The following is a 24,492-nucleotide window of genomic DNA, read 5'->3' on the forward strand; positions in this document are numbered from 1 at the left end:
CCTCTTACACTACACCTATGTAATCTAGTTCTGGACCTCCCCACCCTAGGGAAATGACCTTGTCTATTTACCCTATCCATGCCCCTCAATTTTGTAAACCTCTATAACGTCACCCCTCAGCCTCTGACTCTCTAGAAAAAAAACTGCCTTAGCCAATTCAGCCTCTCCTTATAGCTCAAATCCTCCAACCCAGGCAACATCCTTGTAAATCTTTTCTGAACTCTTTCAAGTTTCACATCATCCTCTCAATAGGAGGGAGACCAGAACTGCACACAACATTCCAAAAGTGGCCAATCCAATGTCCTACACAGCCGCAACATAACCTCCCAACTCCAATATTCAATGCTCTGACCAGTAAAGCATACCAAATGCCTTCTTCACTATCCTATCTACCTGTGACTCCATTGATAGTCAAATCAACTTGAAGTAATGAGGACTTCTGAAAGATATTCCTGCATATTCTAGCTGACACTTATTTGATAAATGAGAATACAGACAGTTCTTCTACAATGCGACGGTTGCGTTCTTGTGCAACCCCGCATTATAGAAAAAGTGCTGTTTCTACAGCATGATTTAAGCATTGACAATGTAATTGTTTTACACGTTTGAAAAATGTGCATTTAGAAACAGTGTCTCCAATTCATTATTTGTGTTAACGAAATGCACATTATATCAGAATGATCTACAGTTTCACTCTTGCAAATTCAGCAGGAATTGACTGCCCAGAGAATTAACAGAAGTGGGTGCAAGCAAGTTTAATTGGTAACTCAACTGATCACATTCTAGGCAGAGATTGCTGGGTGTTTATGAGTTGAGAATTTGATTATTTTGGCAATCCATTTGCTTTTCGTGGTAAGTGAATCAGTCCTTGTTGGAGAAGTTACAGGGACAGCCAGAGTACATCACAATGTTTATCATGAAGAATAGCTTAGCTGTATAACCCATTGACTGAGCTGCTTATGTTCATTAAGTTGAATCATGAATCCCTACAGTGCAAAGAGACACTATTTGGCCCATCAACTTTTTACCAACCCTCGGAAGAATATCTCACCCCGATAACAACGTTAGACTATGGTTTTCTATCCAAATCAATGATATTACTGGACACCTCAGATCTAAACCAAGAATTATTTTTGGTTTAGTCAATGTGTTGGCTTATCACTAAACTATATTCACATACTTTTAATGCAAGCTGTCAGAATTATTCATTGCTTTTCATCTGCCCCAACATCATTTGCCCGAAAGAAAAAAAAAGTACTCCTGCCACATACTGGGTCTAGTCTTCGACAGCAGAATCAAACAAGTCAAGCTTCCCAAATGATACTTTGCCAGAAATGCTTACCCCCCAACTCACAGACAACTGCTGTGAATGAATTTCTTCATGAGTGTAGTTTTTCTCTTGTTGCCACTGAAATAACCCTACAGAAGCCAGTATCCCATCACCAAGTCACCTTTTATTTACAGATGCATAGTACTTAATCTAGGTCTGGCTTCTTCAGAGCTAGCTCTCAGTGAGTGAACAGAACCTCCAATATTCCTGTCTACATACGTCAGCCAGGGCTCCCTGAGTGGACCAACCAGGGAAGTTATTCAACGAGGACCATCTGACTGACCTCAGTACACCTTCCATTTTTCTTCTTACCATGCACAGTAAAGATAATTCAATGACTCCATTATACATCTGATATCAGGAGTGTATCACAAACCTGGCTGCCTGCATAACCTGCAGATTTGTTATTAATCACTCTCCTGGTTTTGAAATTTTTACAACCTTTTGATACAGTAAAAGCCCTATACTCATTTTAAAGGAGAAATTAAACTGGTTTCTGAACTTTCTTCAGAACTAAACGTTTTTGTAAAACCTTGTTTAACTCTACATTCTTCTAAACCAAAAAACAAAAGTAATGGCTTTGTTCCGTTTACTCTGCCAACCAAATAAAAACCAACTAAAATAGCTAGCCAATAACACCACAGGTTTCCAGCAAATATAGGTCACTGTTGACGAATCTCTGGCCTTTCAAAATGAATGTTCACGGAAGTAACTTAACACTTAATTGTCTCTATTTTGAATTCAATACTCCAAAAAACGATCTTCATATATATAAACATTACACTATTACAATTCAATAAAGTGGGAAGAAAAAGGATAAATCCAAGTCCAACAATTATTGCACAACCAGCAAAAAAAGTGACAAAATGTTTAGATGGACAGTGGCATGAAACAGCACATGCTCACAATTAAACTACTCATGAATGATCAAGTTGTTGGAAGTCAATCATCAGAATTCCAGGGCATCATTTCAGAGCCCCTTCAGGAGGTGCCCCAAGTCCAATCATTATCAACTAATTCAATTACCTCTTTTTCACAGGGCTAGAAATGGAGGCGTTCACTGTTGAATGCAGTCTTCGCGTGAACATATTAATTTTTTTTTGGGGGGGGTGGGGAGAGACACAGAGGAGGAGAAGGTGGCCATCATACCCCTTCAGCCTGCTCCACCATTCAATGAGATCATGGTTAACTAGTTGTTGTTTTAACTCCACATTCCTGCCTACCCCCAAAAACCCGCAACTTCCATGTTAGTCAAGACCTGCCCAAAAATATTCAACAATCCTGCCTCCACTGCTCTCGAAGGAAGCTCAGACTCAGTAAAATAAGTATTTCTGTTTAACCCATGGTTTTAAAACTGTGCTCCCTAGTTCAGCCTTCCCTACAAGAGGAAACATTCACTCAGCAGTCACCCGGCTAAGTCCCTTCTCACACTCTTCTGTTCAGTTCCACTGCAATTCTCAAATGAAGTACGATGACCAGAATAATATTGAGACTTGGGTTCTGCTTAGTTTGACTTTCCACCTAAGTGGTAAGTAACATCTGACATATAAGTAATAAGCAACGACCATCACCAAACAGTAACTTTGAATACTTTAACAACACTATTTCTCAGAATGTGTAACCTAGACTTACCAGGAATTGAACTGGATCAGCTAATAAATATTGTGGCTACAAGAGCAAGTCACAGGCTAAGAATTCTGAGACAAGTAACTCATTTGCTGACCCTCCAAACCCTGTCAACCAATTATAAGCCACAACCAGGAATGGGATGGAACTGTCTCCAATTAATTGAATGGATGTAGCTCCAACTCTGCAGAAGGTCAGAACCATTTAGGACAAGACCTACTGGATGGACATCCTATCCATTACCTTCAACTTGCACTCTTTCTTTCCCCCCCACTCCCAGAACACAGTGACAGTAAAGTGCACAATCTACAATGCACTAGAGCAACAGGACAAGGCAGCAGACAAATCAGAACATCAACCTTCACTATCACTCAACACCACATACCTTCTTGATTCAGACATAAAATGTCAACCTTTTATTACAGTGATAGAAGATTATGGCATCCAATTTACATACAATCTAGGGTTGCTTGTTAAGACTGACTCATGCTATTTAAATAATACATTGGCCATAAAGGTAAGTTCCTGACTGAGGGGCCATCATTGGTGATATCACACTAGACAGGGGTACAGTCCTGAAGTTTACAGTATGCCTCAGCTTCAGTACCTCTGCCTGTTGGTTGATAACTCCAACTCCTCACCAAGTCAGAAGACAATTGACAAAAATTAAGACAGGGTGGGGAACAGAACTGTAGGTAAAACGAATATGAATACTGCAGGGTCTCACAGGAGAATAAAGGTTATCACCATCCTGAAAATAAATTACTCAGAGCTGATTATGGAGTTCCAGCAATTGCTGGTGCCAAGTTTGTTACTCAAACCAGATGTCAACACAAACAGCCAGGAAAGAACTCAATAAATTCATAATGGAAGCATGTAAACCACTTGTACATGGTGCTCACCACAGTACAAACATCCATTTCACTCAGTAATTATTCATTCATTAAACTATTAGTTTTATCTTGAAAAAAACTTAGTAGAGTTCTACTTCACTGCAACACCAGGAGATGCAGATCAGCCTGGCTACTAAGCAACCTGATAGCTTGAGTCAAGAGTACCTGGCACCATGCCATAGCATACTACTTGATGGCAGCAACATCAAGGAGGCAGAACAAACAGAGGCCAGATGCTTAACAACCCAGTTTGAGATCAATCACTAAAGGTTTTGCAAAGTGATATCAACTCTGCACAAAAACAGAATTCCACTCTGATTTTCAGCATCATGCAGTGCTTTAGGGTTAAACGATTACAGAATCAAACCCTAATCCACAAAACTGTCAATGCCAGAGAAAGCCACAGGTAAACCGGATTCATTTAACATGCCTACAGAAACAGCGTGTCCATGATCAATGTACAGGTCACAGCTAGCAAGTAAACAAGAGGGACAAGGTGCTGCACAGAACGTGAACGTATATGAGACAGATAAAACAATAACAGCACCCACAAGTAATAGTGCAGGTAGAACCATGAGAACGAGGCTAAGGGAGCTGGAAGGAGGGAGTCCTCGGGGGAAAACAACGAGTGATGAGAAAAGGAAAGACAAAAGGTAGAGACAACAGACACATGGAATTGAAAAATATGCAGAATAGCTCACCAAGTGGAATGTAAAAAACACAAAATAAAACAAATTTGAGAGACTTTTCTTGTTTAATTCCTCTTTCAGAGGCGCTAGCTCATTTTCAACTGGCTGCAGGCTGTCAGAAAGCATTTTTTTTAAATGTTTAAATAAAAATTCCACTGACAAAGCAGCTGTCAATTTTGAAATGGACTCAATGAACCAGTTCATGAGGAACAAAGCAAAGGGTTAAGTGGCCATTTCTAGAATGGATGATCGGTCCAGAGTTCAACTAAATTACCACACTGTGCCAAAACACAAGGAACTTGTTAAATAAAAAAAATACAACCACTGCGTCATGGTCAAACTGAGACAAAAAGAAAAAGACTCCAGACAAGAGTACTGGGACTGTGATATGATATGAACTGACTTTTATAAACTACCTTGCTCTCAAGATGATTGTTGAAATAAATTCCAGCCTTCAATCTTCTGAAGAAGAGTGCAACAAGATAAAAAAAGACAAAGCTAATGACTCCAACCAGGAAAATGCTCTTTTCATGCTACACTCCAAAGTCCAAAAAATATAACACCTCAAAAGTTGCTAAAACTTCTCTGCACTCATTGTAAATAAAAGCTAAGACAGGAAATAGAAGCGACAGTAAGGCAGAGATGGAAAAAAAATTCTCAATCATCTGCACTACTTTTAAGGACTGCCAACACTCGTGAGCAGCTGGTCACCAGAAGATGCATAAACTGTTCCAGGTGACAGCAGTCCATTTTATGCCTGGCAAAAAACTCATAACTTACATATCCAAACTCAACATAAATCTTTTAGTATGAGCAGTTGATCTGCTACTCACCATGGCATTCTATAAAAAGAGAACACACTCTCCTATTTGTGCATTACCAGATGAATGGAGCAACTTTGACATATGTGCTTCACATTCTCAGTAAAAGCCTCCATTCCACACTAGTTCTAGAACCTCACTCTGAAGCTGTAAGTGATTTTGACTGAGAGCCCAGGACAGGTACAGCATGCTGGGATATCATAGCAATTACGGAAACATGGCTCAGGGATGGGCAGGACTGGCAGCTGAATGTTCCAGGATACAAATGCTACAGGAAGGATAGAAAGGGAGGCAAAAGAGGAGGGGGGAGTCACATTTTTGATAAGGGATAGTATTACAGCTGTGCTGAGGGAGGATATTCCCTGAAATACATCCAAGGAAGTTATTTGGGTGGAACTGAGAAATAAGAAAGGGATGATCACCTGATTGGGATTATATTATAAACCCCCCAATAGTCAGAGGGAAATTGAGAAACAAACTTGTAAGGAGATCTCAGCTATCTGTAAGAATAATAAGGTAGTTATGGTAGGGGATTTTAACTTTCCAAACATAGACTGGGACTGCCATAGTGTTAAAGGTTTAGATAGAGAGGAATTTGTTTAGTGTATACAAGACAATTTTCTGATTCAGTATGTGGATGTACCTATTAGAAAAGGTGCAAAACTTGACCTACTCTTGGGAAATAAGGCAGGGCAGGTGACTGAGGTGTCAGTGGGGGAGTACTTTGGGGCCAGCGACCATAATTCTATTCATTTTAAAATAGTGATGGAAAAGGATAGACCAGATCTAAAAGTTGAAGTTCTAAATTGGAGAAAGGTCAATTTTGACAGTATTAGGCAAGAACTTTCAAAAGTTGATTGGAGGCAGATGTTCGCAGGTAAAGGGACGGCTGGAAAATGGGAAGCCTTCAGAAATGAGATAACAAGAATCCAAAGAAAGTATATTCCTGTGAGGGTGAAAGGGAAGCCTGGTAGGTATAGGGAATGCTGGATGACTAAAGAAATGGAGGGTTTGGTTAAGAAAAAGAAGGAAGCATATGGCAGGTACAGACAGGATAGATCGAGTGAATCCTTAGAAGAGTATAAAGAAAGTAGGAGTATACTTAACAGGGAAATCAGGAGGGCAAAAAGGGGACATGAGATAGGTTTGGCAAGTAGAATTAAGGAGAATCCAAAGGGGTTTTACAAATATATTAAGGCCAAAGGGTAACTAGGGAGAGGACAGGGCCCCTCAAATATCAGCAAGGCTGCCTTTATGTGGAGCCACAGAAAATGGGGGAAGATACTAAATGAATATTTTGCATCAGTATTTACTGTGGAAAAGGATATGGAAGATATAGACTGTAGGGAAATCGATGGAGACATCTTGCAAAATGTCCAGATTACAGAGGAGGAAGTGCTGGATATCTTGAAATGGTTCAAGGTGAATAAATCCCCAGGACCTGATCAGGTGTACCTGAGAACTCTGTGGGAAGCTAGAGAATTGATTGCTGGGCCTCTTGCTAAGATAATTGCATCATCGATAGTCACAGGTGAGGTGCTGGAAGACTGGAGGTTGGCAAATGTGGTGCCACTGTTTAAGAAGGCGGTAAAGACAAGCCAGGGAACTATAGACCAGTGAGCCTGACCTCGGTGGTGGGCAAGTTGTTGGAGGGAATCCTGAGGGACAGGGTGTACATGTATTTGGGAAGGCAAGGACTGATTTGTGATAGTCAACATGGCTTTGTGCGTGGGAAATCATGTCTCACAAACTTGATTGAGTTTTTTGAAGAAGTAACAAAGAGGATTGATGAGGGCAGAGCAGTAGATGCGATCTATATGGACTGCAGTAAGGCGTTTGACAAGGTTCCCCATGGGAGACTGATTAGCAAAGTTCGATCTCATGGAATACAGGGAGAACTAGCCATGTGGATACAGAACTGGCTCAAAGGTAGAGACAGAGGGTGGTAGTGGAGGGTTGTTTTTTCAGACTGGAGGCCTGTGACCAATGGAGTGCCACAAGGATTGGTGCTGGGCTCTCTACTTTTTGTCATTTACGTAAATGATTTGGATGCAAGCATAAAAGAGGTACAGTTAGTAAGTTTGCAGGTGACACCAAAATTGGAGGTGTAGTGGACAGCGAAAAGGGTTACCTCAGATTACAACAGGATCTGGACCAGGTGGGCCAATAGACTGAGAAATGGCAGATGGAATTTAATTCAGATAAATGCGAGGTGCTGCATTTTGGGAAAGAAAATCTTAGCAGGATTTATACACTTAATGGCAAGGTCCTAGGGAGTGTTGCTGAACAAAGAGACCTTGGTGTGCAGGTTCATAGCTCCTTGAAAGTGGAGTCGCAGGTCGATAGGATAGTGAAGAAGGCGTTTGGGATGCTTTCCTTTATTGGTCAGAGTATTGAGTACAGGAGTTGGGAGGTCATGTTGCGACTGTACAGGACATTGGTTAGGCCACTGTTGGAATATTGCGTGCAATTCTGGTCTCCTTCCTATCGGAAAGATGTTGCGAAACTTGAAAGGGTTCAGAAAAGATTTACAAGGATGTTGCCAGGATTGGAGGATCTGAGCTACAGGGAGAGGCTGAACAGGCTGGGGCCGTTTTCCCTGGAGTGTCAGAGGCTGAGGCGTGACCTTATACAGGTTTACAAAATTATGAGGAGCTTGGATAGGATAAATAGACAAAGTCTTTTCCCTGGGGTCGGGGAGTCCAGAACTAGAGGGCATAGATTTAGGGTGAGAGGGGAAAGATATAAGAGAGACCAAAGGGGCAACGTTTTCACACAGAGGGTGGTACGTGTATGGAATAAGCTGCCGGAGGATGTGTGGAGGCTGGTAGAATTGTAACATTTAAGAGGCATTTGGATGGGTATATGAATAGGAAGGGTTTGGAGGGATATGGGCCGGGCACTGGCAGGTGGGACTAGATTGGGTTGGGATATCTGGTTGGCATGGACGGGTTGGACCGAAGGGTCTGTTCCCATGCTGTACATCTCTATGACTCTAAGTTATAGTTACACAGCAAAGGTCTCCTTAAGGTGACGCAAGCTCTACCACAGTAGACAGACATTCTTCAATTGCCCAGTAAGTTGGTTGTATGTTGTTTGACCAAGACAATTAGGGGGAAGAGTGCAGATTTCCTACTGGGACAATATCAGACTCTTTCACCTCTGTCTAGACTGGGTTTGAACAAAAGGGGGAAAAAACGAAAGACTAGTACTGAACCTATATTACACTACTCATACAAACTGCGGGATATCCATCCATGCTTTGGATGTATACAACTATGCCTCATCCATAACCAATGACTTATATCAGACATTCACATCCAAAGTAATTGGCTTGCAGCAAGATAACATACAACTGGATCCTAACTACAGAAACCAAAGACAACCCTCTATTTGAGTCAGGCACCATAACTGCAGCTATGACCTGTTTTCCTACCTGCAGGTTCCCTTTACAGGGTCTAGTAACACTTAGTCAACTACTTCTTTTCAATGTGCTACATTAAAGTTACACAATCAAAAGCATGCTGACTGGACCAGTTGCACAAAGAATGGTCAGAAAGCAATAAATGCTTTACCAGAACATAATTATTGAATGATGACCTGTTAGCCTCGTCATAGTCAGACATGCTGGGTATGTTAAGCACAATGAAAGAAATGCAGATTTATTAAGGTAATGACCCAACCTAGGGGGCACAATTCTAAGGTAAGGGGTTTCCAATTTAAGGGGGATAAAAGGGATTTTTTTTTTCTTTTCCAGGGATCATTAGTGTTGGGAACTCTCTGTCCCACTGAGAAGATGAAGTCGGGTCATTAAATATATTCAAGACTGAATTAATCAAGGTTTTGATCAACAACAGAATTTTGAGAGAAGTAGATGTAAAGAGTTGAGGCCACAATCAAATCAGTCATGATTTTCTTGAATAGTGGAAAAGGTTCAACTCCTACTCCTATTTCTAATGATATTAGTATGCCTTAAATACCTCAATGAGCTCTGTTGGAGAGGGTGCTTTTGTGGTTACAGGGGCCTGAGTTTATCACCATATTTGTAAATGACTTAAGATGAAGGAAGGGAGGCATATTTAAGGTTGACAATGGAGTTAAAACAGGAAGGAACAAAAAGTAGATGTGAAACATGGATAAGTTGAGTGAATGGGCATAAGTGTGGCAGATGGAATTTAATATGGAAGAACAGAGGGTCATCAAAGTTGGATGCAAGAAAAAAAAACAGAGCATTATCTAAATGATGATGTCAACCGCAGAAAAGCAGAAGTCACTAAAAGCTGGTAGACAGGTGAAAAATTCGTTTAGAAGGTTAGGAAGGTTAGTTTTATTGCAAGAGGCCGAAAACACAGAGGAACCTCGATTATCCGAATACCAATTATGTGAAAAAAAAATCCAAAGGATATCTCGAGGTCCTGACAGAAACATTTTCACCAAGACTTGTGTCCAACACTGATGGTGTCTTTTGTTTCGAGTGATTAGAAGTGCTGCGGAGAACAGTCCTGGACTGATGGGAGCGCAGGCACGATCTCTAAATTACTGACCCGCACCCCCACCCACCTTTCTCTCTCCCCACACTTTCCCTGGGGTCCTACATAGACATGTACCCAAAACAACTCCCTTCCCCAGATAATCTCTCCAACACTGTCTTGCAAAGGGTAAAGGTGGAACCTGCCAAAATGTTGCAGTGAAAAGTTGTGTGTGGGGCTGTGTACGCTATTTGGAGACTCTTTCCCCCCTCCCCCCCTTGCCAAAGGCAGCATCAGCAGTCTTGTTGGGTGTCCAGTCCAGCTGCCCTGTAGAGAGGGGCAGGGGGCGGACGAGGTTTGGGAGGTGGGAGGGGACGCGGTATTGGGAAGTATTTCGGGTTTAAAATGGGGGCAGTATTTCGGGACAGGGAGGGGAGGTGTTGGACAGGGTTTGGGGGGCAGTGTTAGGCAGGGTTTGGGGGTGGACGGGAGGCAGTGTTGGACGAGGTTTGGGAGGTGGGCAAGGGCATGGTACTGGGCAGTGTTTGGGATGTGGATGGGGCCAGTGTTAGACAGGATTTGGGGGTGGGTGGGAGGCAGTGTTGGATGGGGTTGGGGGGGGCAGTTTTGGACTGGGTTGGGGGAGATGGGGGGCAGTGTTGGTCAGGGTTTGGGGTTGGGCTAGGGGAGGTGTTGGACGGGGTTTGGGGGTGGATAGGGGGGCAGTGTTGGTCGGGGTTTGGGAGTGGGCAGGGGGGAGGTGTTGGATGGGGTTTGGGGGTGGATAGGAGGGCAGTATTGGACAGGGTTTGGGCCAGGCGGGGGGAGGTATTGGTTTGGGGGTGGAGGGGGGACCATGTTAGGCATGGTTTAGGAGTGGGTGGGGGGAGGTGTTGGACAGGGCTTTTTGGGGGGGGGGTCTCACACACGGTATGCTGTGCTGCAGTCTCCTGAACAGTGACCAGACTTAATAGAATACTCCGAGCCTCAGAGGAAAGGCATTGAATCAATTAACCGATTAATCAATTATCCAAACGAAACAGTGCCCACCCATCTCGTTTGGATAATCAAGGTTCCTCTGCATAAAGTAGTTGTGTTATGGAGCTGCTGCAGGGAATGCATTTATGTTTTATGAGAACTGGAATATGGGCATATTTGGACATTACTAGGTTTGCAAAGGATTTAGCAAGTGATTGCTTAGAACTGGAAAGTCAAAAGGTTCAAGAGAAAGTAGTTTATTCATGGTTTACAAAAGATAAGCACCCATGGAAAACTGCGTCCAGAAAAGCATTGAAAATGAGATAGGAGTGGGGTCTTATTGCATTAATTGTTGACCAAATATGCCTGGAATGCCCTCACGGACCAAGCTGTGACCTAGCAACAGCCTCTGGGCTGAAGTGATGGATGTTTTCTCTGCACGAACTGGGCAGTTGCTTGAGAAGTTTACAAAGACAAGCAATACCATCTCAGTCAGTAAGAGTCAGAGCTTAGAGCTGAACACAGCATGCTCCATCTCTCTGTGAAGTGGTTTGAAGAAACCTGAAGATTACAAATATCAGCACTCCTACTTCCATCTCATCTGAAATCTCGTCTGAAACGTTTCTATTATTCTGCAACTGTCAGCAATCAAATTCCATTGAAAAGAATCTTTTAAAAAAACTCCAAAGGGTTAAGCCAATTTTGCTGCCTAAATCCCCCCCCCCCCCACCTAGAGACGTTTATCTTTCTTTGTATATTTTTATTCCCCATCCACAATGACCCTGCAGAGTCATGTATTATCTTGGTCCTTCTGTGTATAATGTGTGTGTGTTTGGGATGAAGGAGGATATTGGGGGTTAATTCACATGGGGCTTAGTTGATAATTAGTTCGTCACTTGCTCGAAACACATTTGCCTGTAGTGAACATGCTATTTTGCGTTTATTGAAAAGCCCGGTACAAGTATGCTTTGTTCCAGTTACTATTTTTTGGTGATTGAAAAAGAATTTAAACTTTGATATGGCTTGTGAAGCAGTGGGACTCAATTTCCATCACACTTCTCCTGCCAGTTGAAACACCGTACAAAGCTCTACGTGAACTAATTTTGATAAGTTTGTAAATCTTCAGGCATCACAAGGAAGATATACAGGCCATGGTGGGGGTGCAACCCAGATGCACCAAAATGATACTGGGACGAAAAGGGTTAGAAAAAGTTGCATGAATTAGTCTTTTAGGTAGAGAAGATTAATGGTTAAATGTACTGGAGATGCTGAAGACGATGAAAGGAGTTGGTCTGGTAGCGAAGAAACTATTTCCTGTAGTGAGGGAATCCAGGAAACAATCTTAAAATTAGATCACGGCCATCAAAGGTATGTCAGGAAGTATTTCCTCACACAAAGGTTGGTGAAAATCTGGAATCCCTGCTCATCTAAAAAAAAAGCAACTGAAACTGGAGGTAATTGAGAAATTCAAAGCTGAGATTGATGACTTTTACTAGGTGAGAACATTAATGGATAAGGACCAAAGACAGGTAAGTAGAGTTAAGACATAATTGTACGCTGGTGGAACAAGTTTGATTAATGTGCACTTTCACTGTAGAAAATCACAAACTTGGCCCAATAGCAAAGGATTGGCACACTTCTCATTTTATTTAGATTTGCTAGTTAACAACGGGGCACTGGAGGTATTGGAAATGGGTTAACAAAGTGGGAAGACATTCATTATGAAGAGCCAGTTAACTATGTTAGAAGCATTCAGTATGTAAGGTCAGTTTAACAAGGCGAAAAATATTCATTATGTGATGCCAGTTAAGGGGAAAACATTTATTGTTTAACAGCAAATGGCTTAATCTTTCTTGTTGATGCTCGTTGACTGTAATGTTCACCCAATACGTATGTTGCTTATCTGGATGCTCCTCCCTGTAAAATGACTATATAGTTCATTAAGAAACTGTTGTTCAAGAGAAGATCGGGAATCCACGTGCACATGGGTGATCATTCTCTCTCCCTCCAGGGCCCGGAATAAAGATGAAGGAGATAAAACTATACTGTCTCTCTGAGTGTTTTGCTTCGACTGAGGGGGGAAGCAGGATGACTATATTGGCGTAGTCAGCAGGATCCAAATGACTGGTTACAATTGGACGGTGTCAGCGGCCACCTGGAACATCGGTATCTCGAGACAGACAGGCCCACAAGTAAAATTTTAAACCTTTGTCCCTCTCGATATTCCTGTATGCCAGAGATAGTCCCTTCACTCAAATCGCTCTCTATTCTACAGATTCCTTGAACGGTAACCAGTTCAGTCGAGAGACACAATTTTGTAAGCACACTGACAGGCAGAGATTTGAATCTTCTGCATAGTACTGGGGTTCGGGACCCCTGGGTGGGCTAATTTGAGTTTCGAGTTCTCTGGGTGGGTTAATTTAAGACTCAAGCCCCCTGTGTTTAACGGCTTGAGCCCCTTGTGAGGAATAAAGTGAGAAAGGGGTTAAGATTCCCTTGTGGCAAAATTTGAGGCTCTGCGAGTTTTGTTCTGGGGGGAGAGCGTGGCTTTGATTGCAGAGCCATGTGGTCTGCTGCAAGGGCTTTCTCTTTTTAAAAGTGTAATTTCAGTGAGAGGATGCAAAAAAAAATACAAATGAGCAATGGTGAAATTATGGTTGTACTAGTACTTGGGATGAAAAAGGAAAGTTTCAATCTAAATTGTGCCATGCTGAGTTTGATGTTTAAAAATTTTGGTTTGTTAAAATACTGATTTGGAAAATCCTTTTAAGTAACTGTTTTGCCTTGTTTGAAACAGGATCTCAATTTAGTGTGGTTTGTGGGCTATGTAATGGGGCAGATTTTGTTTTTACAATGAAACTGTACAATATTATGTCCTTTTTAAAATTATCAAAATTGCAACCTTAAAACAAATTGATTGAGTACATTGAGCCCCTGATTTGCTTCAAATCCACAATGGATGTTTTAAAAAAGTCAGTGGTCATGCTTTAGCCAGAGGAGGGTACTGTATTAAAATACCTTTGCTGCTGCTGTTGTGTTTTTAATGCAGAGCGTTCACAAAAATAAGAGTGTATTTTGAGTTTGATGTTTTGTTAAGATTTTCGAGAATATTAGAACTTGAGGCTGAGTTGTTTCAGTTCTGTTAATCAGTGTTAAGATTTCATTGGCCCCCTTTATATTGCAAATTCAAAGAATGTTGATCTCGACCAAAGTTGCCATTGTAATTCTGACTTTTTATTTGGAAAGTTTCATTTGGGAAACATGGTTTAAAATATTCAGCATTTGTTTTCCACGAATATTTGAGACTTAAATCTGAACCAAAACTGCTTCTTCAATTGCTAAAGCACAGGAAACATTTGGTTGTTTTCTTGCTGTTCCAAATTTTGGAAATACTTTTCCTGACAGCTTTCACATTGGCCAAGTATCAATTTGTTAAAGGAAAATTATTTCTGAATAACCTGAATGGGGTCCCCTGAGGGTTTGATTTTAGGACTATTGATTGTTGTTTATAATTGACTGAATTGCTTTGACAGTACAATTTAGAAGTTTACGGATTGTAAAACAATTTGATGATGTCATAAATAGTAAACAGAATAACAGACTTCAAGACGACTAAGAATGTTGAAACAGGCAGACACAATTTAGTGTATTTAAATGTGTAACTGTCTTCATACTGACATCCACCTTGGTAAGGAAGGAACGAAAGAGGAAATGCAGAGATACATTCAGTAGCTAATAACTTTCTAGAGTTTCTCCATTCACAGGTAAGCACACCTTCGGACCACTGCCCTCCACAACCTGATCTAACGGATCCAATCAACTCCCCAGTCATGAGCATGAAAAGTGAATAAGCTAACAACCGTGGAGAGGAGATTGGTACGCTTTGATTTCGAAGCTCCTTGGATGTTGCCTGAACTGCTATGCTCTTCCAGCACCACTAATCCAGAATTAAACCACATGAGCTTTACCTTGTCTTTTGATCATTTAGGGGATATGAAGGTTCACTGATCAGCCTAACATCACAACAGCCAGTTGGCTTTGTTACATTTAACAGCAGACGGGAGCAGAAGGGCTTGCAGTGATCACTAAGGACGGTGGATTTAAGAACTTTATGGTGAATTTTTTTCCACGAGCAGATTTTGCAAACTCTATTTACTGTAATGGACTAGTAAGTTTTGTTATAATCAGTGTATGTTGTGTTTCAATAACTTGCTTAAATACTGGCTGTCAGAGTCTGGTTATCATGAGATGATAAAGGAGGGAATGAGAATATGTATAGGGTATAAGCAGGTAAGGAAAGTGTTAAGTTCTGAGTTTCTGAGCTTGATGCAGATCAGATAAAAACTTACAGTTAACAATGAGGTGCTGAAGGCAAGGGTAATGGGTTAACAAGGTGGAAAAGCAGTCATTATGAAGAACCATTTAACAAAATTAGAAGCATTCAATACGTAAGGTCAGTTTAACAAGGTGAAAAGTGATTCATTATGGGAAGCCCAATAACAAGGTTAAGAACATACATTGTGTAACAGCAGATGGTTTAATCTTTACTGCTGATGCTCGCTGATTGTAATGGTCACGCAATCAATATGTATGTTGCCTTATCTGGATACTCCTCTCTGTAAAATGAAGTGAAAAGGGAAATGATTGGGATTAATTTAGATAGAACCCTGGAGTGGGCATCAGCATAGCTGCCACTGATTTTATGATTTGGGAGAACTGGGTAGAAAGTTGAGAGATTCCAAAGATCGGGTAGGGAGGGTGTAGGAATTCCCCCAGACCTACAACAGCAAGTGAGTAAACCAACTCATTAACATTTGGAAAAGTGCTTCTACTCCCACTACACAGAAAGAGAAATTATTACATCAAAATAAACAAATAATCTGCATTACTCCAACAAACCCTATAGTCAGGACTCCCTCACAGCTACTTGAGTAAAGTGGGATATCAAGTAACAGCCCAAGAAATTCTGATATTTATCATTCAATTCAGAAAGCAAATGATCTTCCATTTTGAAGTTAAACTTTCGATTCGTATTTTGCTTAAGGAGATAGCAGATGTAACACATTGCCCAGCATCCCCATCAACAGACAGCTCTTGTCTTAACTCAAATTCTGAGGGTCTGGCAATTTTGACAGATACTCTCAATGGTTTCAAAGTGAGTAAATTTAACTTGGCAAAAGCTTGGGTCCAGTTGGGTAAGAATCTGGGGTAGAGTTGAAAGGGACTGTTTGTATGTGAGACAGGGTCACACAGAACAGAAGACTGAGTTCAAGTCCTGACCTGAGACCAATTGCTCTAAAGAGTTTCTGCTGATTGGGCTCTCCAAATGGCCCCAATGCTCGGGTCTGTTCAGAAGGCAGGAAATTACTCAAATACAATGTTTTTGATAATACATCACAGGTTGGACTCAGCTTCCAGTATGACCAAGGGTGTGTAATAATCTCCAAACAGATTGATTTGAAAATATCTCTAGTCTGGCCAGTGAAGTATTGTTGCTGGCAGTGCAATTATACTTCAGCAAGATTGAAGGTCTGAAACAGAGGAAAGGCAGAAAAAAATTCTTAAAAACATAACACTTGCTAACATGTTTCAGACTTGAATTCTGAGCTTAAAGAACTGAAGAATGTGGCTTGCTTTGGACTGGGATCCAGATTCAACCACAGAATTTGTTGCAGGCATTCCCTCTAAATTCTTCCTTCAAGTTAAGGAATGTGGACAACTACACAAAAAAAAGGGGTCAGGTACTTCAGCTCTCCAGTGACTGAAAAGATTAGGAGGGTATGTTGACTGCCAATACAATAGACATTGATGTGAATATGCTTTGTCAAAATTTTAGTTTTACATTTATGAGAAAAGTTCTTCTTAGAAATGTTGGGAGTTTCCACTTAATCTACTAAAACATTACCTGCATTGTGGTCATCAGTGAATAGATCACATTGGACTGGGGTACCTAGTTCCTCATAGCATTCTCACCACAAACCAAGAGACTAACTGGCTCTTTAACCGGTCTGCATTAATCATGATTTACTCGGAAACTGCATTACAATGACTACCTCTCATGCTCACAGCGCATTCTTTTAAAAACCGAGCAAATTTCAAAATGTACAATTACCGAACAATACTCCCACAAAATAGCATTCTTTTCATGTCCAGAGGTAGCTGCAGAAGTGGAACTATTCTCAGTCCAACACAATTCTGACAATAACCCTGGACCCAGGAAGGGGAAGGGTGCAGACAAGGTGGTCACCAGTCAGTGGAAACTTCCTTCCCAGTGGCTGTTCTAGTCAAAGTGAATTTCCATTTCCAAAGAAAACACAAGCAACATTTAACCCCACAGTCTGTACTGGGTAGCTGTCAAGCTGAAGTGGGACATTTAGCTCTTAGCCTACTCCACCACTCAGCAAGTTTTCTGTTCAATTCCACTTCCAAGCAATACCACCATGCTTCTTAGTTTTTGAGAAGCTATTAACCTTTCCTTACTTTACCTAATCACTGATCATCCACTGTTTTCTGGTGTGTACAATTTTTGAAAAAAGTTGTTTTTTTTCCTTCCATTAGTTCTAAATGTAAAGTCCTTTAAGAATGTAATGTTTCAATTAAATCAATTCTCATTCTTCTAAACTCCAAGGAACAACAGACATGGCTGCTCAATCTCCCCTCATCCCACTCAACCCCATAAACATTCAGCACATCACATCCAGGCTATGTCCTCCCTCAGATAAGGAACCTGTGGTATTGCACACAGTACTCAAAGTGTGACAAAGTCCTTGTATAAACTCACTCTTAAAAAATTCCAATCCATTCATAACAACAGGCAGTACGCTACTTGTCTTCCTCATTTCTTAATTTAATACATATCCACTTTGAGGTTCATATACAAGCAACTGTCATGGTCAGAACGTCTATCAGAAATGCCACAGAAAAACTGCATTCTTTCCTGTTAAAATGACCAACCTTGCTGCACTCAAAAATGTTTAAGGCAAATCACAATCCTATTTCCAGAAACCCCTGCATTGTATAGATATTTCAGCTAAAGCTAACACAAAGTGCTTGGAGTTGAGCCATCTGCTTCCAGCTAGTTCCAGTCAAGAGAAAACCCCAAGATCCATTCTGTTAAAATGGGTTATTTTAGTTGCTTCTTCAGTCAAAATGGATAAGCTGAAGGAGCTGTTAGCTTAATGCAATTCCAATTAACACAACAAGATGGGCCCTCAGTACATGAAATCTCATGAGTGAAATGAGAGCTTGTTCAATTACAAATATACAATTCTGAGATTCTAATCAATTTCTATTAATCTGTCCAGGGACAGAAGGACTTAAGGCTGAGCTAGCTGTCCACGTCAAACCATCTATGTCTAACTCTAAACGGTTAGCTGGAAAGCCTACACTTCACCGCTAAGAACAGCTCACTGAAGAAACCATTACTGGGCACTGACCTCTGGAAACTTGTAACTCACATGAACTGATTTTCAATGCCTCTGCATTTACCAAAATCTGTAACTTATAACTTTGATTCTGCATTCCTTAATTTCTTGACTGCTTGTATGTGCAAATGAAGCTGCATGGCAATTCCGCCAATTTTGCATTTTTAAAAATTAACCCCCTATTTTTGATTTCACCTTCAAGGATTTTGTTGTGGGTAGTTTTTGTCTAAAATTTGGAATTCAAAACCCAAGTTTTGGTGAACACACTCTTGCTTACCTTGGTAGCTGATAGGAGATAAAAAGGGAAAAGAGTAAATCAAACAATACTTCACTGTCTCAGACCTAAGAGAGGTAAATCAATCATAATTTAAAATTAGGCCCAATCTCCCTTTGTCTGTTACAACATTCAGTTACTTCTGAATGCAAACTTTCCCCAAACTCTCAACATTCAAAAGACACACTGCTTTAGTTATATAATTAAAATGAATACCTCCACACTTCATGATGCATTCCACGTGCCACGTTCTTCTGCGCACACACCTGTCTACAGCTCTTTCCAACCTCTTCCAGACTTATCTAATAGGTAGGTCTGTTGAATTCTAACCCAGTTTATATCTACCTTAGTATTGTCATCAAGCTTAAAAAAAAGGACTGAGTATAGATTATCAATTGCTAATATCTAATCAGTGAGCCTTGCAGTATCCCGCTCATAGCCTGAAAATATCCCAGTTACTCCTCCTGCTGCTGCCTGCTATAATTGTTGTAAAAGTAAAGATATCTTGATAGCAGAGATCTTGATTTGTCGTAGATCTAACTTGTACTGTATCTGCCCTCACAACGTTTTACACCCAAACCTGGGAAGGAAAAACCATAGTTCAATTACAACATTTAAAAGGCATCTGGAGGGTTGTATTAATAGGCAGGGTTTAGAGGGATATGGATGAAATGCTGGCAAATAGGACTCTATTCATTTAAGATATCTGGTCAGCACAGGCGGGTTGGACTGAAGGGTCTGTTTCCACATTATACAACTTTATGGCTCTATTCTATTTTAAAGCTAATGTGCACATCACTCTGAACAAACACAAGAGCAAGAACTATTTTAGAACTCCAAACTCTAGCAAAGTACATGCAGGTTTTATAAACCACAATCCTGGCCTAATCTTCCATTCTTTACCATTAAATGAATAATAACAGACCCTAAAATTATAGCAATCAACGACCCAGTCTACAATGAAATTACATTGTGCAAATTAGCTAAATACAACTCGCTTCTATGTCTATTATAAACAGCAACACAAAAAGATTCAATCACAATTGCAAGCATCAGTATTCCTCAAAGTACATTTCTAATTATTGGGACATTAAAAAGGCCACAGTCTGAGACGAGAAATGAAGTTAATAATGTCAATGTCAGATCTTTCAGAAATGAATTCCAACATACTACAGAGGTGATCCAAACAAGTTTATGGTGGGGACATGCATGCAATATTCCTTGTAGAAACCAGAGATTCTTGTGGTGGAACAAGTCACCAATATTCGGATTTAAAATCCTCCAGTCGCTGGTATGAATCAACAATCCTAACATTAATGATTGGCTGCTGCTTACCTACCGCTTAACAGGGCTCAATCTCAGGATGCCACAGCAACCTGCCAAAGAACACAAACTCATGGTTAGTATGATGGTAGCAACATGGCATGCAAATTAAAAACACAGACACTGCAGTGAAGGGGAGGAAGAGGGACAGTTCCATTGAATTGTATTAGCTTGGCCCACTTGGCACTGTCAGTTGTGACATCAACATCAAAACTGATACTACAGTGTATTATTAAAGAGGTATTGCATTGCTGAAAGCATTGTCATTAGTACAGGATGTAAAACGAAGGCCCAATCTCTATGTCCCAGTCTATGTAAAAGTTCAAAGAGTCCTGAACAATATCCATCTCTGAACTAATGGATTTTTTAAAAATCATTGTACAAATGCTCATAATGAAAACACCTGTGTGCTAACTGCCTGCTGCACTTGTTATATTGGTTATGATCCCAGTTAATGTCATTACTGGATGAGTCAGATCCCAGACTGAAATCAGGCTGAATAGATCATATTTTGTTTTTTGTCCTGTTTTAATGAGTTGGACTCTCACTAAGACAGAAGCAGGTGAAGCTCCAGATATGGGCTCAATAACAAAACAAAACAAAGCAAACTAGGTGTATATAACATGCACAAAGATTTTGAAACATATGATAAAAAGTATAATCCCACTCATCCAAAAAGCACCTCTTTACAGTATTCACACTAAAGAGATTCTCTTCTCTAATACTTCTATGTGTCTTAAATTAACTGTGGCTTCAACTCCTAGTCTTGAGAATCAGACAGCCTGTTCCTAGAGCCTTCGGGACTGAGCTTAAACTTAGCCAGCTTCAACCAACACCTTCAACATTTTAATCAAACACTTTTGTTCTGGAGCTTTTACTAAATGGCTTACACTGAGATGATCCATTTCTTAACAATTCTGACTACACTTCCTTTCTCAGGAGCAACTACCTCTAACACAGCTACCTTTAGCCAAGCACTCTGTCGAACTGCCCAAACTAAAACTAAAACAAAAATCCAGGTATTTCCCTAATCAAAAGAAAAAGACCAATTCCTGATCCTCATTCTGGAGCCTAATGCACAACTGTTTACTTTGTTCACTCCTAAACCTCTTCCAATATAAACACAAAACCATTCTCTCTCAAAAGATTCTCTCTCCCACCATGTAAATGAAATCACTATGTCTACAGAAATACTTGCATGTTAATCATTAAACTCTAACATCGATACAAATTCCACAATTCAAACTGAAACATTCAAACTCAAAAATAAATGATATTAACAAATAAATCACAAACCTTTAATGGTGACTACATGAAGTATATTGTCTGTTAAGCATTTTAGATGCTTCAAAGTCACAAAAAGTACTACTATAAGACAGTTCTTTCTCCTTGAATAGGATTCTGGAGTAGAGTGGTGCTGGAAAAGCACAGTTCAGGCAGCATCCGAGGAGCAGTAAAATCAACGTTTCGGGCAAAAGCCCTTGATCAGGAATTCAGGGCTTGTATTCCTGGTGAAGGGCTTTTGCCTGAAACGTCGATTTTATTGCTCCTCGGATGCTGCCTGAACTGCTGTGCTTTTCCAGCACCACTCTACTCCAGAATCTGGTTTCCAGCATCTGCAGTCATTGTTTTTACCTTTCTCCTTGAATAGTGAGGCAAATGTCAAACCTAGATGGGTTGTACTTGGTGAATGCTGATAGGTGTTAAATGAGGATATAGTGATCAATTCAGAGAAGTGGATGTGAAAGACACTAAGATACAGATTAGGTCGGTCACTTAACTTTGAGAGATTTAGCTGTGTGGAGAACTGGCCACAGCATCTACCTGAATAAGAATCGTGACAACAAAATTTTGTTTCAAATTCACTTTGGAACTCGGTACGAAAGGAGCCACATTATTCAAGTACTTCCTTACTCATGCAGCCAATTACCCAAACTATAAACAGGTGAGATGGTCTTCAGAGAAGTAGAATAGATCCATAATATTCAATGCTATCCTGAGACATGCATCTCATTAATTGGATGAAAATTTTAAGTTGAGTTGCATATTATCATCACAAGTAGACACACATTGTGCATAATATTCAATTCATTCAACACTGCAACTTGCTGTCAACAAGCAATGATGGACCAATTCCTCCGGGATTTAAACATGTAGCAGAGCTCATAAAAGGTTCATCCAGACATAGATTTTTCTAAACATAGTCTATCATCATTCTGCTGGATGTTTCACATTTCAAATCAGGATGCTGCAATCTCATGCACTTCTTATATTTCATTGAAATCCCAGGGAGGTAGAGATGTTCAAACACTGGGTGAGAAACTGTTCACATTCTCTTCCCATTCAACCTTAGTTAGAGGCTGCTAATCTCGCTAATCTGCTAACCAACCCAACTTTGAAGTATAGATATTATTCAAACTTTCCTTATTTTCCAGTGCAAATTCAGAGAATGCACAGAGATTAGCTATTTCCACTTTGCCTCCACAGATAAACCCCACCTGAAGATGCTGGCTCATGAAAGATGTAGCTTAGCCAACACCTCCCTGGTTTAATGCCTAAGTATAGAACGACCTCGATTATCCAAATGAGACCGGCAGAGAGTATTTTGTTCAGATAACAGAGTTCAGATAACGGATGTTTGGATAATGGATAGCATTTTCACGGGACCTTGGGATTTTGTGTGGATAACCCGAAATTCAGATGATTGATGTTCAGATAGTCAAGGTTGTACTCTATAGAGTATGAACAGAAAATACAATTGAGTTGTCATGATATTGTAGCTTTAAGGGGTGTGTTTTGTCCTCGATTCTTTTCAAGAAATATTGGGGGGCATGTTATGGGAGTCTAGGAGAAATTAAACTATTTGAGAGGCCTCAGATTTTTTTAAAAAGTTGGAACAATAGAAGTCGTCTGATTAAGCGTGATCAAGCCCTCAGATCCAGGATTTTTAGTTTTGCTTTCAGCAGTTGTTGTTGGGGTTTCAGCAGGGGGAAAGGCAGTGAATTGTTCATTGCTGCTACACATTCTGGAGTTTTCTCTCAGAATTGCCTTTTGATGTTCTTTCCTCCTGGACTGGAGAACTGCATGTGAGACAGTTTGTTTTCTGAATTTGTCATTTTGCCACAGGTCTGTTTATGGGCTGTTCCTATATTGAATTAGCTACTATTTAGCAGCACAATAATCTAGTATCCTGTTAAATTTTCCAATGGAGTTAAGTTATTCCAAGTTTCTTTTTTTGTTTATTTTAACTATAGTGTTTGAATAAATTGTGTTTTGCTTAATGTTGAGTCGCTTGACCAATCGAATTGCATAAGGAATTGCATTTATCATTGAAATAAGAAAAAGTTGGGTCTAGACTGCTACCTTCTTACTATATTCTGAGGGGTCTGGTCTGATTCATAACACAATTGATAATAGGTCTCATGATCACTATTACTGAAACTAATTTGAAACTCCAGATTTTATTAATTGACTTTAAATTACATCCACCATCAACCAAGATGGGATTTTATCCCAAGCCCCAAAAGCACGAATTACTAGCCCAGTGACACCAACACCACACTACTCCAACTCCAAAGTGGAAATGGTAGGAAACAACAATAGTTGCACCTATACTAGGTACTCTGCATCAGAAGAATAAGGATAGACCTAAGCTATTAACAAGATCTGCACATCTGTCAATATCAGAGGAACCAGGTTATTTTATCAGCTATCACCAGGCTCTACAGCAGTTTAATACTTATCTCAAATTACAACTACTGAATTTGCTCAGTCTATAATGCGGGTTTAGGATGCTTTCAGCTCTCTCAAAGTTCAGTATGAAATCACTCCAATCAAAGGCCATTAAACGATGGCTTCAGATCAGAAAACTGCACACAGTAAATAAGATGTTTCTGTTGCCCTTTGTAATGTTATTGCAAACATGCATTTACTATCAGAATAAAAACATGCAACAAACACTATTTCCAAAATCCACTGTTCATAACTTGGCTTTCTACACCATCAATGGTTAATATGGGCAGGTAAAGAGAAAGTACAGTGGATATACAGTGCACCTCCCCCTTTCCCATACACATGGGGAGGTATGCTCCAGGGCCTACCGCAGAGCCTGAAACCATGGATAGGAGTGAACCCATTCAATGGGAAATGTTTGTTGCCAGCAGCCTCCTGGTCCCTGGTTCCGGAATGTTCCCTATATGTTCTGGCTTTAGTAAATCACGGGTAACTGCAACCGCGGAAAATGATTCTGCGGATACAGGGGTCACCCTGTAGTTAGAATAAGATAACCCTCAAATGTGACACCACATCTGCACCACAAACAGATAAGGACCACAGCTGATTGAATTGTTATTGAATGACGAATTTGACAGCAACTCAACTAATTAAGAACATACACGAGGCACTGGAAAGAGTGTATGGAGGCTTAAGTATAGCACAAACACAGCAATGACAAGATGGGCTGAAGGGCCTGCTTTGAGCAGGTTATTCGACAGGTGGAAAAGCGAAAGGTTACAAAAGATCTGCCTACATAACCAAGTGAAACAGATTTCATCCAGTTTCAATCTGCAGCCCACCTCACCAACAGGCAGTGTATAATTCACATGTGGTCAATCTATTGCACTCTCAGTTACCTTCCCCCCAGCTTCACCCCCCTCTCATTTATCT

General features: G+C 40.5%; 1 protein-coding gene across 8 annotated transcripts in view; it reads right to left on the minus strand.

Annotated features, from left to right (window-relative positions):
- The window catches only part of thrap3a (thyroid hormone receptor associated protein 3a), a 112,475-nt gene that overhangs the window by 80,711 nt on the left and 7,272 nt on the right, over positions 1-24,492 (minus strand). For 5 of the 8 annotated variants that reach the window (XM_072548586.1, XM_072548585.1, XM_072548588.1 and 2 more), the window contains exon 2: positions 19,844-19,880. The exons of 1 other annotated variant lie outside the window; for it this stretch is intronic. The gene's annotated coding sequence lies outside the window, so the exon portion shown is untranslated. Of the gene's footprint in view, positions 1-16,204; positions 16,338-19,839; positions 19,881-24,492 lie in introns of those variants that run through there. 2 more of the 8 variants (XM_072548581.1, XM_072548584.1) reach the window with 2 other exon arrangements.

Source organism: Chiloscyllium punctatum, chromosome 27 (assembly GCF_047496795.1).
Source record: "Chiloscyllium punctatum isolate Juve2018m chromosome 27, sChiPun1.3, whole genome shotgun sequence".
Classification (NCBI taxonomy): Eukaryota; Metazoa; Chordata; class Chondrichthyes; order Orectolobiformes; family Hemiscylliidae; genus Chiloscyllium; species Chiloscyllium punctatum.